This window comes from Lepidochelys olivacea (genome assembly GCF_965140295.1).
Source record: "Lepidochelys olivacea isolate rLepOli2 genome assembly, chromosome: 14".
Taxonomy (NCBI): Eukaryota; Metazoa; Chordata; order Testudines; family Cheloniidae; genus Lepidochelys; species Lepidochelys olivacea.
Window position 1 is genome coordinate 18466861 of NC_140424.1, and position 23183 is coordinate 18490043.

General features: G+C 48.6%; 1 protein-coding gene across 5 annotated transcripts in view; it reads right to left on the reverse strand.

Annotated features, from left to right (window-relative positions):
* The window catches only part of SEPTIN9 (septin 9), a 259220-nt gene that overhangs the window by 40124 nt on the left and 195913 nt on the right, over positions 1–23183 (reverse strand). The window contains exon 1 of one of the 5 annotated variants that reach the window (XM_084647133.1): positions 9101–9233. The exons of the other annotated variants lie outside the window; for them this stretch is intronic. The gene's annotated coding sequence lies outside the window, so the exon portion shown is untranslated. Of the gene's footprint in view, positions 1–9100; positions 9234–23183 lie in introns of those variants that run through there. 5 annotated transcript variants of the gene reach the window in all.

Genomic DNA, 23183 nt, shown 5'->3' on the forward strand with positions numbered 1-23183 from the left:
CATGAAAAGCTCACCTCAGGCACAGAGAGCGCATCTGCTACCCACGTGGGGCTGAGATGCTAAGAGCAAGTCCACGCACAGGCAGCCATAGTTAGTTAGCAGAGTGCATTCATTCAAAGACATAGGAACCCCTTGAAGCCAGCAAGTAGTTGAGGAGAAATGAGGGCCTAGAAAAAAATGGACAGGCAATGCACCATTCACAGTTCAAGAGATAACCTAAAGTGTTTGGGAGGCCAGGAAGAGAGCAATTGTAGACTGTGCATATTGACTGGATTCCCATTAGAGTCAGAGTGCTTCTAGTACCCTAGGTTTTAGAGCAATCATAAGAATGTAAGAACAGCCACACTGGATCAGACCAATGATCCCGTCTTCCAACAGTGGCCAATGCCAGATGCTTCAAAGGAAATGAACAGAACAGGGCAATTATCGAGTTATCAATCCCTGTTGTCCAGTCCCAGCTTCTGGCAGTCTGAGGTTTAGGGACACCCAGATATGGGGTTGCAGCCCCGACCCTCTTAGCTACTAGCTGTTGATGGACCGATCCTTCATAAACTTGGGTAATTCTTTTCTTAACCCACTTATGCTTTTGGCCTTCACAACATCTCCTAGCAATGAGTTATTCAGGTTGACTGTGCGTTGGGTGAAGAAGTGCTTCCTTCTGTTTGTTTTAAACCTGCTGCCTATTAATTTCATCGAGTGACTCGTGGTTCCTGTGTTATATGAAGGAGTAAATAACACTTCCTTACTTTCCCGGTCATTTTCCCGCTTAGTCTTCTCTCTTCTAAGATAAACAGCCCCGGTCTTTTTAATCTCTTCTTAGATGGCAGCTGTTCCCTACCCCTTTTCATTTTGTTGCCCTTCTCTGTACTTTTTCCAATTCCAATACATCTTTTTGGAGATGGGGTGACCAGAACTGCATGCACTATTCACAGTATGAGCATACCATGGATTTATATAGTGACACTATGATATTTTATCTCTTAGTATCTATCCCTTTCCTAATGATTACCAACATTTTGTTAGCTTTTTGGACTGCGGCTGCACATTGAGCAGATAGTTTCAAGGAACTTTCCATAATGACCCCAAGATCTCTTTCTTGAGTGGCAACATCTAATTTAGACCCCATTGTTTTGCATGTATAGTTGGGATTATGTTTGCCAAAGTACATTACTTTGCATTTATCAACACCGAATTTCATCTGCCATTTTCTTGCCCACTCCCCAGTTTTGTGAGATTCCTTTGTAACTCTTGCCAGTCAGCTTTGGATTCAACTATCTTGAGCAGTTTTGTATCATCTGCAAACTTCGTCACTTCACTGTTCACCGCTTTTTCCCTGATCATTTATAAATACGTTGAACAGCATAAATTCGAGTACAGATTCTCAGAGAACCCATCTATTTACCATTTACCATTGTGAAAACTAATCATTTATTCCTATCTTTTAAGCAGGTACTGATACATGAGAGGACCTTTCCTCTTACCCCATGACTGCTTATTTTACTTAAGAGCCTTTGGTATGGGACCTTGTCAAAGGCTTTCTGAAAGTCCAAGTTCACTATATCTACTGGATCACCCTTGCCTGGTTGCTTGTTGAACCCCTCCCCCCCCCCCCAAAAAAAAAAAGAATTCTAATAGATTGGTACGGCACGGTTTCCCTTTACAAAAACAGTGTGGACTCTTCCTCAACATACTGTGTTCATCTAGGTGTCTGATAATTTACTAGAGTTTTCAGCAATTTGCCTGGTACTGAAGATAGGCACCACCCTGTAATTGCCAGGATCGCCTCTTGAACCTTTATTAAAAATTGGCATTACATTAGCTACCCTCCAGTCATTTGGTACAGAGGTTGATTTCAGTGATAGGTCACATACCACGGTTATAGGATTACCAGATGTCCCGATTTTATAGGGACAGTCCTGATATTCGGGGCTTTTTCTTATATAGGTGCCTATTACCTCTCACCCCGTTCCGATTTTTCACACTTGCTATCTGGTCACCCTACACGGTTAGTAGTTCAGCAGTTTCATACTGGAGTTCCTTCAGAGCTCTTGGATGAAAACCATCTGGTCCTGGTACTGGTTAATTTATCCACTTACTTGTTCCAAAACCTCCTCTATTGATGCCTCAGTCTCGGACAGTTCCTCAGATTTGTCACCTGAAAACAATGGCTCAGGTATGGGAATCTCCCTCAATCTTCTGCAGTGAAGGCCTATGCAAAGAATTAATTGAGCTTCTCTGTAACAGCCTTGTTTTCCTTGAGGGCTCCTTGCTGCCTTGATAATACAGTGGCCCCCATGATGGTTTGCAGGCTTCCCGCCACTTTGCAGGTGACTTTCTTCAGAGCCTTACAAAAAGGGGGATAAACACAATTATCTCCATTTTGAAGACAGGCAAACGGAAACACAGAGGTTAAATGGCTTTAAGATGGAACTCCCTGCTCCACCCTCTAGATCATGCTGCCTCTATTTATGACAAGTCTGAGAGGCACTCCGTGCAAGGAAAGTGTTCATCAGGAATGGTAGAGTTAGGGTATGTCTACACTGCAATTAAAAACCCACAGCTGTCCTGTGCCCTCTGACCTGGGATCAGGCTAAGGGGCTATTTAATTGCAGTGTAGATGCCTGAGCTCTGGGACCCTCCCACTTCACAGGGTCCTAGAAGCCTGGGCTCCAGCCCAAGCTTTAACATCAACACCGCAATGAAACAGCCCCTTAACCCGAGCCCCACAATCCCGAATCAGCTGGCATGGGCCAGCATTTGGTGTCTAATTGCACTGTAGATGTACCCTTAAAGACGGAAGCCCAAACTGAGGGATGTTGCTTAAAGCCCTACCAGAGAAGCTGGTTTCAAGTCCTACACGACAGCTATATCAGAATGCAGCATCCAACCATGCAACATGATTCGGCATCATCCCTGTGTATTGCCATGGTTTAACTCTTCATATGCTATGCACGTCTCTGGCTACAAAATGCCCCCACTGCCAGGGTTACTGGGGCTAGAGGCAGAAGAGTGGGCCCATAACAAACTCTCCCGTTCAGAAGAGCCAGGAGAAGCACTGCTGCTAAACTGCCTGAAGCACCATCATGCACCTCTAAAGGAGCAACAGGAGCTTCCACTGGGACTTTCGTGGGCCTCGAGCCTTGTTCTGCAGCATCTGTGCAGCCCAGTTACTCACTCCTGCCCCAGGCTGCTGTCCCTTCTCCTAGTACTGAGTGCTGGTCTCTAGACTGGGTCAGAGTCTTCACTCGGATTAGCACAGAGGCTCGTACACCTTGAAGAGGGTACAAAACTGCCGCAGAAAGACAACTTGATTCTCCCCTCTTCTTCTTGGAGATCTGCACAGGCAGGATTTCCCCTCCATAGAGTTCATTTCTCTCCCCACAGATTCCTTCTATTGCTGGCCTTCAGTCTTCTGTTTGCACTTAGCACCTGGTTACCTCCTGGTAATTCCTCTCAACTACAGGTACTCCAGCGAAGGAAAGACGCTCCAGACCCCTCAAGGGGAAGGGGGAGTTGCTACCAGCTGTTACAAATGTATCTTTCCCTGTATTTGGGGTTTCAGGCATGGGTGTGACAGGGAAACACACAGACTTGCATGATCTGACAAGCCCACTCGACAGACCTGGATGTGGGATGCACAGTGCTGAACCAACAGTATCAGTCAGCTGAGGGGATGAAAAGCAACAGCTTCTCAGGGTCAGGTATCCACGAACAGCTACTAGAGCAGTCCAGACCAATGCCAACTAACCTCTGAACCGCTGGGCACCAAAATCCCATGACAGCCATGGCTGGTGGGTGCAACGGGGATGTGTTTTAGAGCCCGAATGTGCATACAGAGCACTCGACTGGTTAGAGGGCAGCATGGACCAAGCACAACACACACAGGTGCCGGGTCCCCGACCTTCGTCCTGCAGCTCAGTCCTAGGCTAAGCTTGGTGCTCCAGCCCAGGCATTTCCTGAGCAGAGGGGCCAGGAGCTCTCAAAGGAGGGAGGTTCCTAACTCCCATTGACTTCCCATGGGATTTGGGCCCCATGTTTTCTTAAGCTCCTTTGAAAAAAGTCAACCAGCATTTATGTCCAGAGATACTATGGCATGAATTTATGCGGATTAGGAAAACTCTGTGGTCATCACAGACTACTTTTAACCCAGCAAGGCAATTATTTCATAGCCCTTGCCCCCTCCACGGCGTTTCTTCCCTTTCCTCCCCACAATCACCCACTGAAATACAGACAGCCCATGAGAAACGAATGCCACGGGGCCTGCTCCTGGTGCCAGGGATGCCACAGCATGACCCCATTGGACAGTCTTCATTCAAGAGGGATGGCCACGAAGATGGCTGCTCCTGAATTAGGAGCACTCTGAGTCTTGTCTGCAGAACCTCTCAAGTCAAAAGCAATACAATGAAGTCAAAAGGTAGGTAAGAAATACGCTCCGGTGCTTTAGTTTTAGACCATCTGACGCAGAGGTGAAAGAGGACTGGGCAGCTGAGTGAACAGGGGCAGTTCATGCCTCACAGCTACCGTTTCAGACTCTCTGCAAGGGCATCTGCCTGAGTTGGCACCGGTTACCCTTGCTTCAAGTTTTGGAGGTTCTTATCCCCACCACAACAGCCATAAGCCAGAAACGGGAGAAGGATCTCATCTCTGCCTCCTGGGTCTATTGGTGAGATGACCGGACAGCTGCCGTACGTACATTGGTCAAGGTGATGGTTTCTGTCCAGATCCTAGTGAGGGCGGGGGGGGGGCTCCCATCCCAAAGAGGTGCCCATGTTGGTAGTGTCTGCAGAAAAACCAGGCCAAAAGCGAACCTGCAGACAGCCCTCTTCTCTCATTCCCAGGTGGGGAGGCACATTGGTGATGCAGATGCTGCTATGGAGTGAGTAGTTCAACCTGCCAATCCAGCACGTGGCACTTCGAAAGTGCACGGGAACTGAACTCGAGCTACATGACCTCCTGCCTTAAAGACACAATGGGTCCCCCCCCCTCCCCCCGATCCTTTAGAACAGTGGTTCTCAACCAGGGGTAAGCGTACCCCTGTGGGTACACAGAGGTATTCCAGGGGATACAGCAACCCATTTAGATATTGACTTAGTTTTACAACGCGCTTCTTAAAAAGTATTAGCGAAGACAGTACAAACTAAAATTTCATACAGTGACTTGTTTATATTGTTGTATATACTATACACTGAAATGTAAGTATAATATTTATATTCCAATTGATTCATTTTATAATTATATGGTAAAAATGAGAAAATAAGCAATTTATCAGTAATAACGTGGCTGTGACACTTTTGTATTTTTGTGTCTGATTTTGTAAGCAAGTCATTTTTAAGTGAGGTGAAACTTGGGGGTACACAAGACAAATCAGACTCCTGAAAGGGGTACGGTAGTCTGAAAAGGTTGAGAGCCACTGCTTTAGGATATGGCTACACTGCAATTAAACACCCATGGCTGGCCTGGGTCAGCTGACTTGGGCTTGCAGTGTTGACATTCAAGCTCAGGCTGGAGCCCAAGGCCTGGGACCCCATGAGGAGGGAGGGTCCCAGAGCCCAGGCTCCAGCCCGAGCCCAAACATCTACACCGCAATTTTGCAGTCACATGGCCCGAGCCAGAGTCAGGGCCAGCCGTGGGTGTTTAATTGCAGTGTAGACATTCAGTTACTGAGTTGGGTAGAAGTTTAGGTTAAATGGCTCCAACCCTCCTGATCCGAACTGCCCATTCCCTCACCAGGAAGTGCCATTTGAGGCTTATCTCTCACTCATTCATTTGCAAGAGAAGCAGAATTTTTGCAATTTGCTTCCCAATTCCCACTCTCCTCCTGTTGCTTCTCCCCAGAGGGAGGCTCTGTGACAGTAAGAGAGTTTAACCCTTTCAGCACTACACCATCCCATGTGGGCACTTCCCAGGAGAGGAACTCACACTAATCCCAACAGCTGCTGTTCACCATTCCAGCTAGCTACAGACACACAGCCTTCTACAGCTAGGGAACTCCACACTTTGGGATGCCAGCTGCCCTCTGCAGTGTCCCATGGCTCCTGTGCTCAATCCCCTGTGACTCAGGCAGGGTTGTCCCCTGTCTCTGGGATAAAAAGCTTATCAGTAGGGCACATGGCAAGGAGGAGCTTGGCCCCTGCACAAGAGACGGACTTAAAAGACTGAGCAAAATAGAAGAAAAAAAAAAACAGGAAACAAACATACAGAAAAAAAGAGAGCCTGAAGGGAAAGACTAAAAAACAAACCAAAAAACACACACACAAGTGAGGAAACAAAATAACCTTGCCTTTGTAGGACAGGGGATGGGAGTAGCCACTAGTTCTGACAGGAAGCTGGGGATCCAACCAGAACTGCTATATATTCCCTTCAACCCACCTACAAGAAATACCATGAGAGGTGTTGTGGAGGACTCCAGCAGCCCAGCATTATCCAAGCTTTGGAAAGTGAGTCCCCCTGCAGAAAACTGAAGTCACTTGCAGGTCCCCTACGATCCTGCTATGCGTTAAAGGCCCAACATCTTAATTTATACATGCCCTCCCTTCCCTCTACCCATGCTTTGGGAGACCCTGATGTAGTTCATAATATGACCCCTCCTTTCCTTTCTTCCATGCTTTGATGAGCAGAGAAATAGTTGAGAGTTCATAATTTCCTGTTTTAAAGGCCAGAAGGCGCGATTTTGATCCCACAGTCTGACCTATTGCTTAACACAAGCTAGAGAACCTCACCTAGGATTCCTGTACCATTTCTGTTCGCAATCAAAGTATCACGATTGGGGTCTCAGTTAGCACCCACTGAAATGAATGGGGCCATTCACACTGGAAAGCTACTGTTTCAGGCTCTCAGCAAACTCAGGCAGAGGTCTCTGCCTCAGTTACACTTGCTGAATGTTTTATTGACAGTCTCCAGCTGGTGTTTTAAAATAATTAGAGCTGAGATTCTGAAGAACAATTGAGAGGTCTCCAGCCAGTCGGTTGTATTCTGCACTTTGGAAAATGCTGTAATCTCAGGCTCTTTGAGAAGGAAGGAGAGCCGTCCAACAGGACATGTAAGTCTTGCCCATCTACCCTCCTGCTGTGCACCAGCTACCAAAACTCAGTCTCACTTTGCTGGACTCAACATCTTTCTAACCCACACACCAGTCCTCTCAGGGACAGGAAACCACATGCCCTGGTTTCTCTAACCACAGGAGAGTGCAGCTCAAGTGACAGACAAAAGTGCAGGAAGCCAACATTTCTAGAGAAAACAAATGTGTTGTCATTTAGCCTATTCCCCTTTCCCACTCACAAAGACTGTTTCCAAGAGAAAAAACTAAGTTATGGCACATGGCTTAGCTCTCCTGGACATCCCTGGATTGATTTCCCAGAATACCTAGCTTTCAGCACACTGTACATGGGTTCTGGAGCCAGGTGCAGCTGAGAAGTGCAATTAAGTCCTACTTGTATAACAACTTCACTCAGGGCCATCAGTTAGGATGGGGCATGGTCATACCCTAAAATCCTCTCCAGTGGGGTCAATGAAACTCCCTGCAAAGGCCAGGATACAGGGGAAAAAAGCCATCCCTCCCAGACACCCTATATTCAGAAAGACACACTGCACTGCCAGCTACTTTACTCCCCACTGAGAAACAGGAGTGGAGTGATTGGGGGATTATTTAAATAAATGAATGACACAAAGCTTGTCACCCTCCCCCCAGGGAGAAGAGCCCCTCTGCCCATAGTCCTGTCCCAGGTGTAAGAGGTCAGCAGAGGAGGGACAGAGAAAGGACACAAACCAGTGCTGGCCTGTGTTATGGCTTTAACTGCAGAATTTTAGTCCCATTTTTCCCTTTAAAAATGGAAGTAGACCCTAGTTAAATTAGCTGAAAAAAGAGTAAGCAGGTTGTTAAATGAGTGTCATTGGAAGAAACTCCCCATCTCTCTTTGCCCAGCTTCAGGCACCGTTATCTTCAGAGTAAGAGCTGCTACAGACACGGACAAAGCAGGTTGCCCAACCTAGCCCAATCCTGCACATATGCATCTGAGGTACCTGAGCAGTCCCAATGACTTCTACAAGGCCACTTGGGTGAGTAAAACTAGCCACAGGCGTCAGTGTTGACAGGCATTCAAGGGCAGCCATCAAGCTGTTGCGGGGTATTTAAAACCTCTGGGACTGTAATAAGGAGAGTTATGTCCAGGGAGCCTCCCTGTGGATTAGAGGTCAAAGCAGCAGGATGTGGGAGGAAGACAAGACAGGGAGGCCTAGAATACAGTGGTTTCTACTAAGAGCGCTGCTAGGGTTACAGTCTGGGAACTCATCTATACAAGGGGTACATTAGTCCTGGACAGGTTTCAGCGTAGCAGCCGTGTTAGTCTGTATTCACAAAAAGAAAAGGAGTACCTGTGGCACCTTAGAGACTAACCAATTAGTCCTGGAGAGGCTATGGAACACCTCTGGCACACCGATATCAGCAGAGCACATATCCCCCTTTGCTTCCCCCCACATTACCATCTAGGTTGCCTGCAGTTGCTTCCCCCTTCATTCCAACAGCAGCCCCTGTGCTAGCCGGCACCGAGGCTTTCCCATCTTCCTGCTAGGAATACAACCTCCTATTCATTCCATCCCAAACAATACTGGGCATGTAAGCAGGGCTCCAACTGAGGAGGGAGAAGAAACAACAGCTTGTCTTGTGGAGCTAATTAATTATAAATACAAGGGAAGGACAACCAGGAGGGAGAGGGCCCTGTGTTGAGCGTTTACCAGTTGAACCTTGCATGTGATCTGGGGGGGTTTTGTCTCAAGCCCTGCAGATGGAGTAGTATTGGCAGCCCCCCCGGTACAAGACCCTTAAAACACAGAGAGCCGCTGTTTCCTGACTCCATCTGCCTGGGTCCATTACACTAACTAGGGGACTCCCATGGGTTTTCAGATACTTTGCTATCAAGCTATTCCACTCCAGACCTCAGAATTTTTTAAGATACTGTTAAAATACCTCCCTGTGCTTTAGGCAGAGATGCCTGCTGTGAATTCAGCTCACTGCACAGGCTACCAGGAGCCTCTTCCATCCTGCCTTCAACATTGCATACAATGCAAGCAGAAACCTCAGCAAAGAAAGGAAACAGCAACTTACCCTGGCTGCTTTTATTGCTGGTGCTGCTTCTCCTCCTCCAGTCAGCTTGCAATGATTTCCTCCTCCCCCTAATCAACTAACTACTTCCACTTGCCTTGCTCTGTGCTGATGGTGAGCTCCCCCTTGACTAGCTGCAGTCAGCCTGCAAACACATCTTCTTAAAGGGGACTCGCTCCCCAGCACTCTCCTTTTCCTGTTCTTCTGCTCCCTGCCACCATCCCCACAGTCAACAGAATTCCACCCCTCCTCCCACAGCCACTTTTGAAAGGGCATATAACCCTCTTTACCAGAATCTTATATATGCCCACCCATCCTCCTAGGATGCCCTGCAATGAGATGGACCACCCCATGCTCTCCCTACCCCTCACCCCACCCTTTTGGAGTGGGAAGTTCCCTGCCTCTGGCAGGGAGGCTGCTGCATTGCAGGGCAATTTCAGTAGGCCTGCTGGAAACAACTGTGCCCCTGGAGAGTTAAGGCTTGCGAAGACAAAGGGTATGTCTACACTGCATGAAATACTCACGGCTGACTGGGTCAGTGGACTCGGACTTGCGGGGCTGTAAAACTGCAGTGTAGACATCCAGACTCAGGCTGGGCTCTGGGACCTTTTCCCCTTGCAGAATTCAGGCTCCATCCCAAGCCCGGACATCTACATTGCAAGTTTTACAGCCCCACAGTCCAAGCCTGTTTACATGGGCTAGCCATGGTGCTTAATTGCAGCATAGACAGACCCGAAAAGGCCTAGACATTTGGATCCACACTTCTGAGAGATTTCAGAGTAGCAGCCGTGTTAGTCTGTATTCGCAAAAAGAAAAGGAGGACTTGTGGCACCTTAGAGACTAACAAATTTATTTGAGCATGAGCTTTCGTGAGCTACAGCTCACTTCATCGGATGCATTCATTAGCTGGCTTGGCCTGTGTCTACTTGTAAGAACATGTCTGTACTGTGTATACTGTGCATGCCCTCAATGGAGTGATAGGGACCAGTTCCCTTGAAGGGTCCTTGCCAGCTTTAGAGATTGGACTAGATGGCTATCAGGAATGGCAGTGTCTTAGCAGGGATTTTCACTGAGAAAGAGCATCAGCAGCAGAGATCGATTCAGGCCCTGTCTAGACATCCATGGAGCTGCATGGGTACAAACCTCTAGTGAAGACACACTGCACCTTACCCCAGTGACTCACCAGGGTAAATTGCACTGGAGCAAGCGCCATTTTACATGGTTGCGTATTCACCGAGGGCAGGATGGAGGGTTTTCATCACACTGTGGCTCCACCAGGGTTAAAAAGCACTGACAATTATAGACAGGGCATTAGGGCAGACCCACCCATCCTGACTCCACATTCAAAACCACCCCCAGAGGGCTGTGTGCTGTGATGCTACCTCCTAACACAGCATCACCGCTTCAGTTTGGGCAAAGTGCCTGGTTGCCCTGCCCCTGCATTCCCAACCCGGGGTGCCAGCAGGAGCTATGGTCCCCTCCCAGCTGTGCCGGCAGCGGGAAGTTGTTAACATCCTTGGGGTGAGGCTGGCACTTCGCCTCTGGGTGCCTAGTGTCATAGGGACTTGGGGCCTGCTGTGCGAACGGAGGCTCTTTTCATAGTTAAAGGGACGGCAGCTAGTGGGGACTTTTTAGTGGGATGGAATACAAAGCCAGGCAGCCCCTGGGAGCGCCCCTTGGATTATTTCAACCACACAGCAGTCTGCTACAGTAAATAAACCCAAAGGCAGCCTACATCCCACCCCACCCCCAACATTACCTAGCCGACATCCTCAAATATTTGCATTAGAAGGGCCTCCCTAGCCTCCACTTCCCCCCAGTGCAAGCAGGAAGGCGGGATTCCCGAAGATTATCACAATGTAAAATGGCCAGGCTGGAATGCCTGGCGCCACCGCTGTCATTGCACTGGTGCACGTAGGCAGCCCGAGCCCGGATACCCTTGAACCAGCCAGGCCCTGGGATGAATGGAACCAGGCTTTGGTGCCCAGTGCTTTTCGGGAGTGGTCACTGCACCGTGGGCGCTGCCTACCTGTCCACCATCTCTGCAGCAGATCACACAGACCACGGAAATGGAGACATGCTGAGGCTGCTTGGCTCAGCAAATTAATTTAAGGGCACTCCTTCCTCTATTCTCCAAGTCCATTGTCTTCCCCAGATTAAAGCTAAAATGGCTCCCTTGTTCTGAGACCTGGTTGTCTAGGCTCCAATACTGTTGCGTAGATTCTTTGATCCTCAGGGATATATATATATTTTAAAGCTATCCCAGGAGACAGTACATTGCAGGACCAGGATCATAGGGCATTGAAGAGGTGAAGAAAGATCAAACTGTGCGCCCCTACTGCTTTGAAACCGGGTAGGGAGAACGCACAGATCAGACGTGTTATCAGCATCAGCAGTCCTCCCTCCAAGATCAAACCCTTAGACAGATTTCTGATAACTAGACCAAAGGAGCTGCTGCTATGCCACCAGCCCTCTGGGATCCTAGCCGTGTACGAAATACTCTTCTGCAGGAAAATCAGCCAAAGGCCATGCAACCCAAACCCAACTGGTGCCTAAACCCCCGGACTTCAAGTAGCATTTTGTGCCTGTTCTGTTGCTTTCTGTTGTCTGCGGCAGGCTCTATAACTCACATTCTGCTTTCCTTCTCCCCTAAGAATTGGCTTGAGCCGCCTTATTTCCCTTGTCCGGTGGTAGGTCCCTGCCGATTACAATGTTAACCCCGCTCATCCCGATGGCTGCCTTCCCTTCTCTTCTCTTCCCCTGGCTGCCAATCAGCTCTGGCAAGGTTGCTGAAGTTGGCATGTATCCCTCTGAAAACGGGCTGGAAAACAGACTGGACAGGATTGATTCCGGCCCCTCACTTTACTGATCGCCACAAATAACAATTGCTGAGAAAGTGCCGTCACTGCGTTGAAACCGAGGCTGGAAATCCAGCCTCAATCTGTTTACCCTGCAGCTGGATTACACCACTTTTTATGACTTAATAAAGCGCTAAACCCTATCAATGAGCATTAGTGTTTTAAGCTCCTTAATAGTGAAAATCCCACGCGAGATGCCAAACAGGGCCTTGCCCAGTAGCAGCTGGGCCCATCATTTTTTAAGGTCACTCCAGGTTTTCATTAGGTTAAGGGCCAGGACTGGGTCATGCAAGCCAGCAGGCTCACCTAAACCGTGACAGGGCCTTGCTGATGTAGGACTCAGTCACGCTCATGCTGAAGTCAATGTCTTAAAGAGAGCAGGATCGGGGCCTTCGAACAAGAGCTATCAATATAAAATGGTTACCACTGAAAAGCCATCATGTGCCAAGAGTTAGCACGCAGCTGTGTCTGAGGTGCTGCATTTTCCATCTGTGCTTAGAACAGGAAATCAGTGCGGTCTCTCAGATGTGTGCTGACTTTATAAATGGTGGCTAATCTACACTTAACTATTATTAAAATAATTACACATGCTCAGGATTACAACCATTTCCTGGATGCTTGTGAAATGTCCCTACTCTGGGTCACGAGCAGGGATTGAACCAGAAACTTTACCCAAACAGCATGGACTTCTACCCCTTGAACTAAAGGAGTAACTCCACGAATTGCTAGCAGTAGCAAGTACTTATCCTCTGCGTGAGTGAGCTGCTGGAGGGAGAACATAACATGCTTGGCCAGCCTGTTATATTTGAAACTGAAGTCTTTTTTCTTTTTTTACAGATTTAATAATTTTATTAAGATGATGTTGAAGTAAAAAGAAAATGGTACAGAGTTTAAGCATAGAAGTTTCTGGTTATCAGGGAATAAAGTACAGATTATCAAGGGGTGCGAAATTCGGTTTAGGAACGGGTGGCGTAAGGAATACGTAATCTGCAATCTCCCCGATTGGCGGTAAAAGTTTAACGGGTCAAAGTACAGACACTGAGATATGGGGGTATTTTGTCCATATAATGGCTATGTTCAGGTGTGGAGTATGAGTGGATAAGATGATGAGGATGGATTTACCCTCATTTGGTGGGATTTAATGTTCAGTGAGTTTATGATTCCAGTTCATATGGTCCAATGGAAAAAGTCTCTCAGTCCCTTTCCCATAGCTGATGCACGATGTCGTACCGGCTCACACCTCCTGGTACTGTCGGTGGCCGGTGATGTGTTCGACATAGATGTCCCTGGACCATTGGATGGCGTCCAAGACCATGAGGTGCTGCATGAGCCGTGCGTACTACTACTGTCCTCACTGTTCCACACAGACTCGGATTTGTGATGTTAGCCTTGTTTGTGAGCAGCAGAAAACTGCAGAAAAAGTTTCTCCCCTCAACAAGTCAAGCGCTGTAGTGCAGTGGTTCTCAAAGCCGGTCCACTGCTTGTTGAGGGAAAGCCCCTGGCGTGCCGGGCTGGTTTGTTTACGTGCCGAGTCCGCAGGTTTGGCTGATCGCGGCTTCCACTGGCCACGGTTCGCCGCTCCAGGCCAATGGGGACTGCAGGAAGCGGCGCGGGCCAAAGGACATGCGGGCTGCCCTTCCCGCAGCCATGATTGGCCGAACCTGCGGACTCGGCACGTAAACAAACCAGCTCGGCATGCCAGGGGCTTTCCCTCAACAAGCAGCGGACCGGCTTTGAGAACCACTGCTGTAGCACATCTTATAAACACTGCATCATGGCTGGTAACTCACATACCGTGGGGCTGGTTGCTCACGTATCACGGGACTCTTACACGCTCTTTCGATCGGACTTACTGTTTCAGCTGCAGAGGCAACACAAAGAGCCCACCCAGAAAAACGATTGAAGGGTGGGGAGAATGAGCCCCCAAGCACAAAGACTATAAAGAGACATCCCCTGACTCTACCAAAGAGACACGCTGGGCATTTAGAACAGTACATTTCATCAAAGTTATTTGTGGACTGTTTGCATAGAGCAGTGATACTCAAGACCTCAGGGGTTCAGGAGCCAAATTAGCAATCAACGTGACCCAAAATAGCCACAGTCGTGTGAATTCATTGTTCCATTTACTACAGTACTATCTAGTCATATTTAAACAGTATGACAGGGAAATATTTAGATTACATATATCCCCACATATATCATTCTCACGCAAAATGACTGACCAAGTATTATTATTTTATCAACTACAATGGGTTAACAACATAGTAAAAGCCTCCTGATTGGTTAATAGTTAAGTCACACTGTGTTTTAATATCACGCACTGCAAAGAGGCTCCAGCAACTCATTAAAGACTCACTTGAGGCGCCGAAGCCTCAGTCGGAGTATCACTGGCACAGAGGAATTGCTTGTAATAGCAACACGACCACCTCTCACATTTGTGCTGTAGTAGCACCAACAGGCTGCTGAGGTTGAGGCCCAATTATACTAGTTTCTATAAATGGAGATAGGAAGAGACAGTCCCTATCCCGAAGAGCTTACTGCCCAAAACGACAGCAGGTTAGTGGCAGGAAGGATTCTTATCACCAGTTGCTAGTGAGCAACACAGAGATTAAGTGACTTGCCCAAGGTCACACAGGACATCTATAGTAGATCCAGGAATTGGATCCAGGACTCCTGAACCCCGGTCTAGGGTCATAATTCACAAGATCACCCTGCCTCTCTCTAAAAACTTTGGGGCTAGGAATAATTCTGGGCAACCCCCCGTGTTCTTATGAGAAGCGTCACAGATTTGCACTATGCACAAGGGGACATGCTGTCAGTGTTGCATCTCCTCCAAAACACTGGGCCTGATTCTCCCCTCCTTTGCACAGCCACTTACACGTGTGAGTGTAAAACTAGACCAGATCAAAATTCTCCATGCACACCAATGGCAGCATTTTATATCCCCTTGGTACAAGGCAGTGGAGAATCAGGCCCAGAAGCAGCCCAGGGTGCCAGAAATTCTGCTGGGGCACTGGTTCAGTACCGGCTCCCAGAGGAGACTCCGTGGTATGTCATGAATCATCAGTGCCAGTAGCACTTTCCACAGGAGCCCAGGTTTTCCTTGGGGCAATCCCATCCAAAGGCTGCACCAGGGTCCGCTGCTGCTTATCTTGGAATGGGTGGCCATATGGCCCACTGGACGGGCACCAGGCTAGGAGACAGGATTGCTGGGTTCTAGTTTTAACTCGGCAATTGATACGCTATTTTGGACACAGTACAGAGTGCAAGGTTCTGGCAGCCAGACGTTCGGCCTTCTGGCTCTTAACAACAGAGCTCTGAAGAGTGGTTTACAATCCATACAGGCGCACATCGCATTGATCCCTGGTTTACCGCACAGCAATAGGGCTCAGACACCAAACTGTTTGTATTTTATTTTTGGTAAATAAAATGGCCCAATTTGCAGTGGTGCCAATCACTCATAATTCCTACTGGCTTCAATGGGTGTTGCAGGTGTTCTGCACCTTGGAAACTCCAGCCGCTTGTATTGCAACTCTCAGATCAGGAGCAGAAAATGGAGCAAATTCAGACCATAGTGAAGCTCCATTAAAGTCAATAGGAGGCAGTGTGAGCCACTGAACAGGGAAGGACTCCGGTCCGCAAATCAGATTCTAGCCAGTGCAATTCAAATTTTTAACAGTGAGGGTAATTAGCCATTGGAAGCATTCAAGGGCGACAGGTGGGAGGGGCCCAGAGGGTCACATGACCCTCGCCAAATGCTGGGGGGGGTGGGGGGGACAAGGGGCCAGCAGCTGGCAGGGCCAAAGCCGGAAGGGAAGAGGCAGGGCCAGAGTCTCTCCTGTTCCGGCCATGCTGCCTGGCTGTTGTACTCTCCCACGCTGCCTGGGAGGGGACGCTGCCCAGCGTGGTGCAGCCAGGTAACGTGGGATAGGGAAGAGACAGGCTGGGGAGAGCGTGGAGGCCCTGGGCTGGGAGGAGTCATGTGTGGGCATCAGGTGGTGAGGCCACATGCCCCCCTTTGTGTCCCTCCCCACTAGTCGTCACCAAGGGTTGTTTGTGGTGGAGTCTCCATCACTGGAAATCTTTACATCAAGAGTGGATGTTTTTCTGAAAGATCTGATCTAGTTCAAACAGGAATTAATTCCGGGAAGCTTGTGATATGCAGGAGGTCAGTCTAAATTATCACAATAGTTCCTTTTGGTCTTGTAATCTATGAATCACCTGCCACTCGCCTGCACTGAGACCTTAGATAAGATACTTCACCTCTCTATCCCTTAGTTCACCCCAAAATGGAAGGACAATAATCAGGGCCGGCTCTAGGTTTTTTGCTGCCCCAAGCTCCGAGAGCGCAACTGCCCAAGCCAAAAAAAAAACAAAAAAAAAAGGAATGTGGGAATGCCACCACCCCTGGCATTGTGCCGCCCCAAGCACGTGCTTGCTTTGCTGGTGCCTAGAGCCGGTCCTGGCAATAATACACGTCTTCCAGGGTAAAGCGCTTAGACATCTATTGGTGAAGAGAACTATATAAGAGTTAGCTATAATCATTGTATTGGAATTAGATATTAATATTTGTTACATTCGATTGTGGCAGAGCCCCGAGTCCCTCCTCCTACATAAAATGCAATTTTCTTCTTCAAGTTGTCAGTTTTTGGCACTGGTTGAACTCCCTATTTAAACAGCATAATCCTTGCTTAGCATATGCCTGGGCCTGGGCAAAGACCCCATTCATTTCTGAACAGGGCTGCAAGCAGAAATTTACTTAGCGGCTTAATCCCACAAAAGGGAAACCTTACACTTTCTGGGGGTGAATGAACCCAATCCAAACTCCAAGGATTCAGAACAAACAAGACCCGGTCCTGCCACTGCGGGGCAGCCCCAGCAACAGGAGCAATGCAGAGACTTGCACTAAATAGCTGCAGTTCCTGTTTGAGAACAGATGTAAAAACAAACAAACAAACACAAAAAAACTCCCCAGACATTTGCAGTAGCTGGTTATTCACCAGTCATCTTTTTGGCCAGAGTTTTGGCCATAAATTTTTTGCCCCCCATATGCTGTGGTAAAGATACTCCATTATCAATGGTTCTAAGAGTCAGGAGAACGCAGCGTTGAATGGGAGCATTGAGTGGGGGGAAACTGAAGAGTGAGAGGAGGACGGTCCAGTGATTAGGGCTCTGGCCTTGGAAGACCTGGGTTCAAGTTCTTGCTCTATCACAGAATTCCTGTGTGAACATGGACAAGTCACTTAGCGTCTCTGAGCCTCACAGTTCCCCCATCTGTAAAGTGGGGATGATAGCACTGCTCTGCCTCACAGAGGTGTTGTGAAGGTAAATACACTAAAGACTGGTTTCAGAGTAGCAGCCATGTTAGTCTGTATTCGCAAAAAGAAAAGGAGGACTTGTGGCACCTTAGCGACTAACCAATTTATTTGAGCATAAGCTTCGTGAGCTACAGCTCACTTCATCTGTAGCTCATGAATGCTTATGCTCAAATAAATTGGTTAGTCTCTAAGGTGCCACAAGTACTCCTTTTCTTTTCACACTAAAGACTGTGAGGGACTATATCAGTACTTTAGATAGTGAGGGGAACTTTTGGAATCAAGTACTTTTGCAGTTGTGAATTTGTTTTGATTGGCAAGAAACCAGGGAGCAATTCTGACTGTTTCCCTGAATTCAATAAGCTGCATCATTCGTATCTTCTGGAGAAGCATCAGTTTTCCATTTGCCACCTATGATCTCTCCCTCCTGCTGCAGCGCAGGGAACATCTGTGTGGGAAATGCATCCGCTCTGACAGCTCGTTCCCACAGCCTGCTCCGTAAAATTCAAGCCTGGTCTTAACACATGAGTAGGGCAAGCAGCGTATTGGGGCATTTCAGACTCTGCAAGTCCTGGGCCAGTCTAACCTTCGCTCTCTCACAGACACTCCCCCGGGTTAAAGTACCAGAGGGAGAGCCAATTTACAACCTGATTCCCTCCTATGACTAGGAGCCCAACAAATCACATGGGCAGCTCTGGACATACCTTCCGCTTTGCTCAACCCTTTCAGGTGAAACTACAGCAAGTTTGGGAAAAGGAGCTGGGGCTCAGCTAGTTCAGCTCTGTGTCTCTTAAGAAAAACAACACATTCCTGTTCAGCGAGCTCGGCCTGGCTGCCTGACCCCTGGCTAGGAAGGGGAAAGAACAGCTCCTGCAGACTGACACCTCCAGCCTGGCTCGCATCCACCAGCAGGCACAGGACGGACGGACGGACGGACAGAAAGAACCATTCTGGATTTTGCCATTGGTTGATATGCAAAGCCGACTCTGCATCCTTGGGAGGCGTCAGCTGCTTTGCCAAGAGGGTGCGACTCACTTCCCTTCACCCAGCATTGCCACTGCAGCAGCACCTTCCTTCCAGCGCGGCTCATTAGCAGCAGGGAGACCCACAGCGCCACTAGGCCAGCGACCTCTAACTGTGCTCCATCAGTCACTGCTGAGAGGCAGGCCCAGGGCCAGACACGCACTCAAGGAGCACGGGAGAAAAATGCTCCCATCATCCTCTGCTCACCAAGGACACAAGCTCGGTCGTGCAATGTGCTGACATCATCAGGAGTTGAGAGCACTCAGGAGACACCTAGAATGTGACAGGATCAGGCCCAGCAGCTACTGATTTGCCTTTACACGTAGAGGTTGTTAGACAATAGACAAACACAAGTGTCGCAGCTACAAAGGTTACCTTGGAGACAGTGATGCTCAGACCTACAGAAGGTGGGGAGGCCTGCTCTTTGGGCCACAGCTAGAGATCTGCTGCCCTGGTTGAGGAAGAGAGCAGACTAATTCCCATGCCACATTGCCTCGGAGCTGCTTGTGTCTTCTAGTGTGTTTCTGGTTGATGGGCAGCTAACAGCTCCCCTCCTGCAGTTAAGACTTGAGTGTTGTCCCACTACTTATGGGAGAGAGGTCCTGAACCTAGAGAGGAGACCATCAATAGCTAACTCCTCACCCTACATTAGAAATTCATCTGCCACCTTCAGCCAAACACTAACTGCAGCCAGCAGCTGATTAACCAGAGATTGAATGGATCAGCTGGTCTGAAGGGGCTCTTGCACCCCAAGATTGGGTTGCCTCCCGCTCTTGCACCCCAAGTTTGGACACCTCTCTCCCACATAGCCTCCTGCCACATAAAATGTATGCACCAAGCTCCCAATTCACTGTTCCACAAAGCCCGCTTTAAGCCATTCCAGCAGCATAAAGGAGCTGTTCGGTAGCAGAACGGACTGCTTGGCTAATAACCCCAGTGGAACTGCTCTACGCCACTCCCTCTTGCAGCTCCCTCAGACTGCTCTCACTTACACCAGGCTGAGAACACAGGGATGGGGGCAGTGGCTTAGGGTACGATTACAATGCAATAAAAGATCCATGGCATGGCCACGGGCCGGCTGACTCAGGCTCTTGGAGCTTGGGTTCGAGGGGCTAAAATTGGCAGTGTAGACATTGGGGCTTGGGTTGGAGCTTGGGCTTTGAGATCCTGAGTCCGGGCTCCAGTCCAAGCCTGAACACCTACACTGCTATTTTTAGCCCCGCAGCCCGAGCCAGCTGACCCGGGCTCCAAGACTCTGTGCCACTGGGTTTTTATTGCAGTGTAGATGTACCCTTAAAATCTTCTATCAATGGATGGAGTGGAGATCAGAATGAATGGAGAATCAGGAACCACATCTCCCACTCCCCAGCACAACCATTGCAAAGCAGCTTGAAGCTAGTCTGCCCCCACAAACTCAGGACATTTTCAGAGTGATTTGGCACTACTTCACCACGACCTGTGTTTCTCTAGCCACTAGCAGCTTAATTTATGGGCAACTAAAAACAGCAACAGGCGATTTGCATAAAGACACACAGGAAATGCACTCAGCAAGTAACAATCAGTTCTCATCCAACGGCATTAAATGGGCGAGGGGAAAAATGCACATCTTGTAATTTTTTTTGGTGAACAAATAAATGCAGTGAAGTGTGGGAAGTCACCCCAGAGCTCAAAATGGGCTTGCTGGACCGTTTCAATCCAGCATGACTGGCTCTACAGTAAGATTCTTCAGCGCTCTGCTCCATCAGAGTTTGAGTGACATCAGCACTGCAGCTTGCCCCAATTCCCTCTGGAATTATAAACTTTATAAATTATAAATTCAATTATAAAGTCAAACAGACCTCCCCGTTAGGAGCATTTCTCTGATAGCCAGCTGGACTTTCCCACGCTAACTTTCATCCCGTAATTCCTAGGACGGCCTTTCTGTACCAACCAAAATTCTACTCCAAGCATGGCACCTCACACACACTTCTGAAATGGTTTGCCACATTTCTCTTCAACCTTGTCTACACAGGCCTGGCAATGGTTTCACTATGTTGCTTAAACCAGTCCAACCCTTTGTATATCAGGAACCAATACAAACCCTGCACGTGTAAGCACCTTTAACCAGGTTTCAGAGTAACAGCCGTGTTAGTCTGTATTCGCAAAAAGAAAAGGAGGACTTGTGGCACCTTAGAGACTAACCAATTTATTTGAGCATGAGCTTTCGTGAGCTACAGCTCACTTCATCGGATGCAACCAAGGATCAGTGTCTGTCTGGAGGCTTTAACTGAATTGGTTTTTCTATCCATGTCATTAGACTGGTGTGAAAACTGCACACACAAGCCCCTATCTGACCAAGCGGCACATATTTAGGATCCATTCTTGTCCCTACTGATATCAACAGGAAAAACTTCAATTTGCTTTTAGTGGATGCAGTACCAGGCCCTTAGTTTTCTCAATAGCTCCTCACCAGTCACCTTAATTATTATTGTCATTCTACTCTGAATTCCCTTCGCTCTGTCCTTATCTACTGAGGAGGAGAATCAGTAGTCGTGGAGAACAGCAAAAGGGAATCATGGAAGCAAATTAGTTACAAAGAGGCTGCATGGCACTAGAATGGGAATTAGCCGATCTGGGCTCTCTGCCACTGACCTGCTTGGTGACCTTGGGTTAGTCAACTGAACTCTCTCAGCCCATTTCCCTTCCCACCCTTCATCTGCCTTCTCTATTTAGGATGTAAGATTTGCAGGACAGGGATGGTCTTGTGTGTTTGTACTGTGCCTAGCACACCAGAGCCCCGTTCTCGGACGAGACCTCTAGACACTACAAAGCATAAGTAGTAGCCTAGAGAACTTCCTCATAGTGCTTCAGCCTTTCATTATTTTTAACCACAAGTTGTTGTGGGTCCAGCTAGTGCTACAGCATCAGGAAACAAAGGGATGCCTGCTCAAAGTGGTGTGGTGTGTTACCATGACGGGCCAGACAAAGGCGGTCAGTTACGTCTTAGTACAAATACTCCCAGCTGAGGTATGACTGTGCACACGCAGAGCAGGCGGTTTCTGGACTATTGTTGTCAATGCTGAGCAAGCCAGCACTTCCCCTGTCTCAGAACAGAGTTAGCAACAGCATATAGCATGGCTGGTCTTTGTTAGGACATTTCTCTGCATAAGAGAACTTAGGTTCGTTACTGGGTGCTCCACGAGGCTTGTATATGGCTAAAATGCTCCTGAGTGCTGATTCTTCTAGTGCCTTTTGCATGCCCTGATAGAGACATCCACATTTGACAGCTGGCCCCAATCGTGCCCTTACTCACATAAGTAACTCCCACCGATGCAAAGCCCACCTGAGTAAGGGCTATGTAGGACAGGCCTATTGTGCCTATGTATTCATGATGGTCAACGTACAATGCATGCACACGTACAAACCAGGTGGAAGGGGCATTTCTTTGTGCCCCTAAAGATTCCCATGGTGGAGAGATTTTCTTGCTTTTGGTGCTGTGCAACCCAGAAGAAGGGAGGACAACCCAACACTGAAGAGAGGGGAAAACTCTTAGCTACAATCCTATTAAAGCTGCCATGGTGCTCCTCTTTCTTCTAGAGCTTAATTAACAGCGTGTTGTCATCCCAGGTTGTTTATAGAACCAGCCCTGTCATTTAATGCAGATGCTGTTCTGCTAATAATAATGCTTTGTACTTGTACATCTAAGAAATCCATGAGCAAGGGTGGAGGCAGATGGGGGGGGAAAGGGCCCAGGCATGTAAGTGCAGAGTTATCCAGCTACATTCTTATAGTCATGCCCATCACCATTGTTTCTGGTACCCCTATAATATCTTCCCTTCTGCCCCCACTCCCAGGGGGAACAATGGATCATTTTGTTTCCTCATGCTCAGCACTGTGTCTTACCCAACCCAAGTGGGAACCCTGGGCTGGTCCCAGCCCCTCGTGTCAGCTCTGCTCACCGTGATGATAAATGCGTTGTTACAAGCTTCCTGTTTATCTCTGCGCTGCAGCACCAGCAGGGAGTGAGCGCTCAATGGAGGACATCCCTCACCCGCTTCCTCCTTGAGGAAACACTTCCCTGGGAACCCAGTGCACCAGCCTTACACAGGGTGGGTGCAGCGGCACATCCCACGGTGCTGCTGGGCAACAGGACTGGGGCTTGAAGATGCAGGTTCTGAAGCTGCAAGGTGCTGAGCCCCCTCAACCATCCTGGGCTTCGATGGGCATGGAGGATGCTCAGTACCTCACAGGATCAGACCCCTAAATGCTCAAATCAGTGTCAGTTCACTGAGCCTCAGTGGTAGCACCTTACAGGAGAGGTAAAGCAGGTGTCTACCCCACCCCTAAACCTGGGAGGTGGCTTTCACTGAAACCCCTGTGGCGCTCTCTCATCCACCCAAGACAAATCACATCTCCAGTGCCGCCATGTGTCCTAGGTCTCACCACGGAGGAGGCAATGTTCCGCTTTTCACCCTAGCGTACAGACAGCTTTGGAGGCCAGCAGGTAAAGGGTTAACTCTGGAGCTCACTAATTCCACCTCAGCACCTCTCTTGGGAGGGGAAGTGCTTCATTGCTCCCCAGCTGCAAATGCTCCATTGGTCCAGGAGTATCCCAAGCTGCCTCGTTTGAGCACACAGCAGAGTGCAGAGCTACTTGTGACAGTGGCTGCTGCTTGCTGTGTGCGTCCGACACCAGCACATGCCCGGCTGTGCTTCATGGCTTACACTCATGTCAGCGAACGGCACAGGAAGCGCCGACTCCCTAGAAACAGACTGGGAGCTGGACCTTCCGGACTTGATATTTAGAGCACTGTCCCCTGGAAAGTGGGGGAGGTTCCAGTGACCACATGCTGCATGGCTCTGGGCTGAATTAGGTAGAAGGCTCCAGTTTAGCATCCTCAGAGCCCTCCA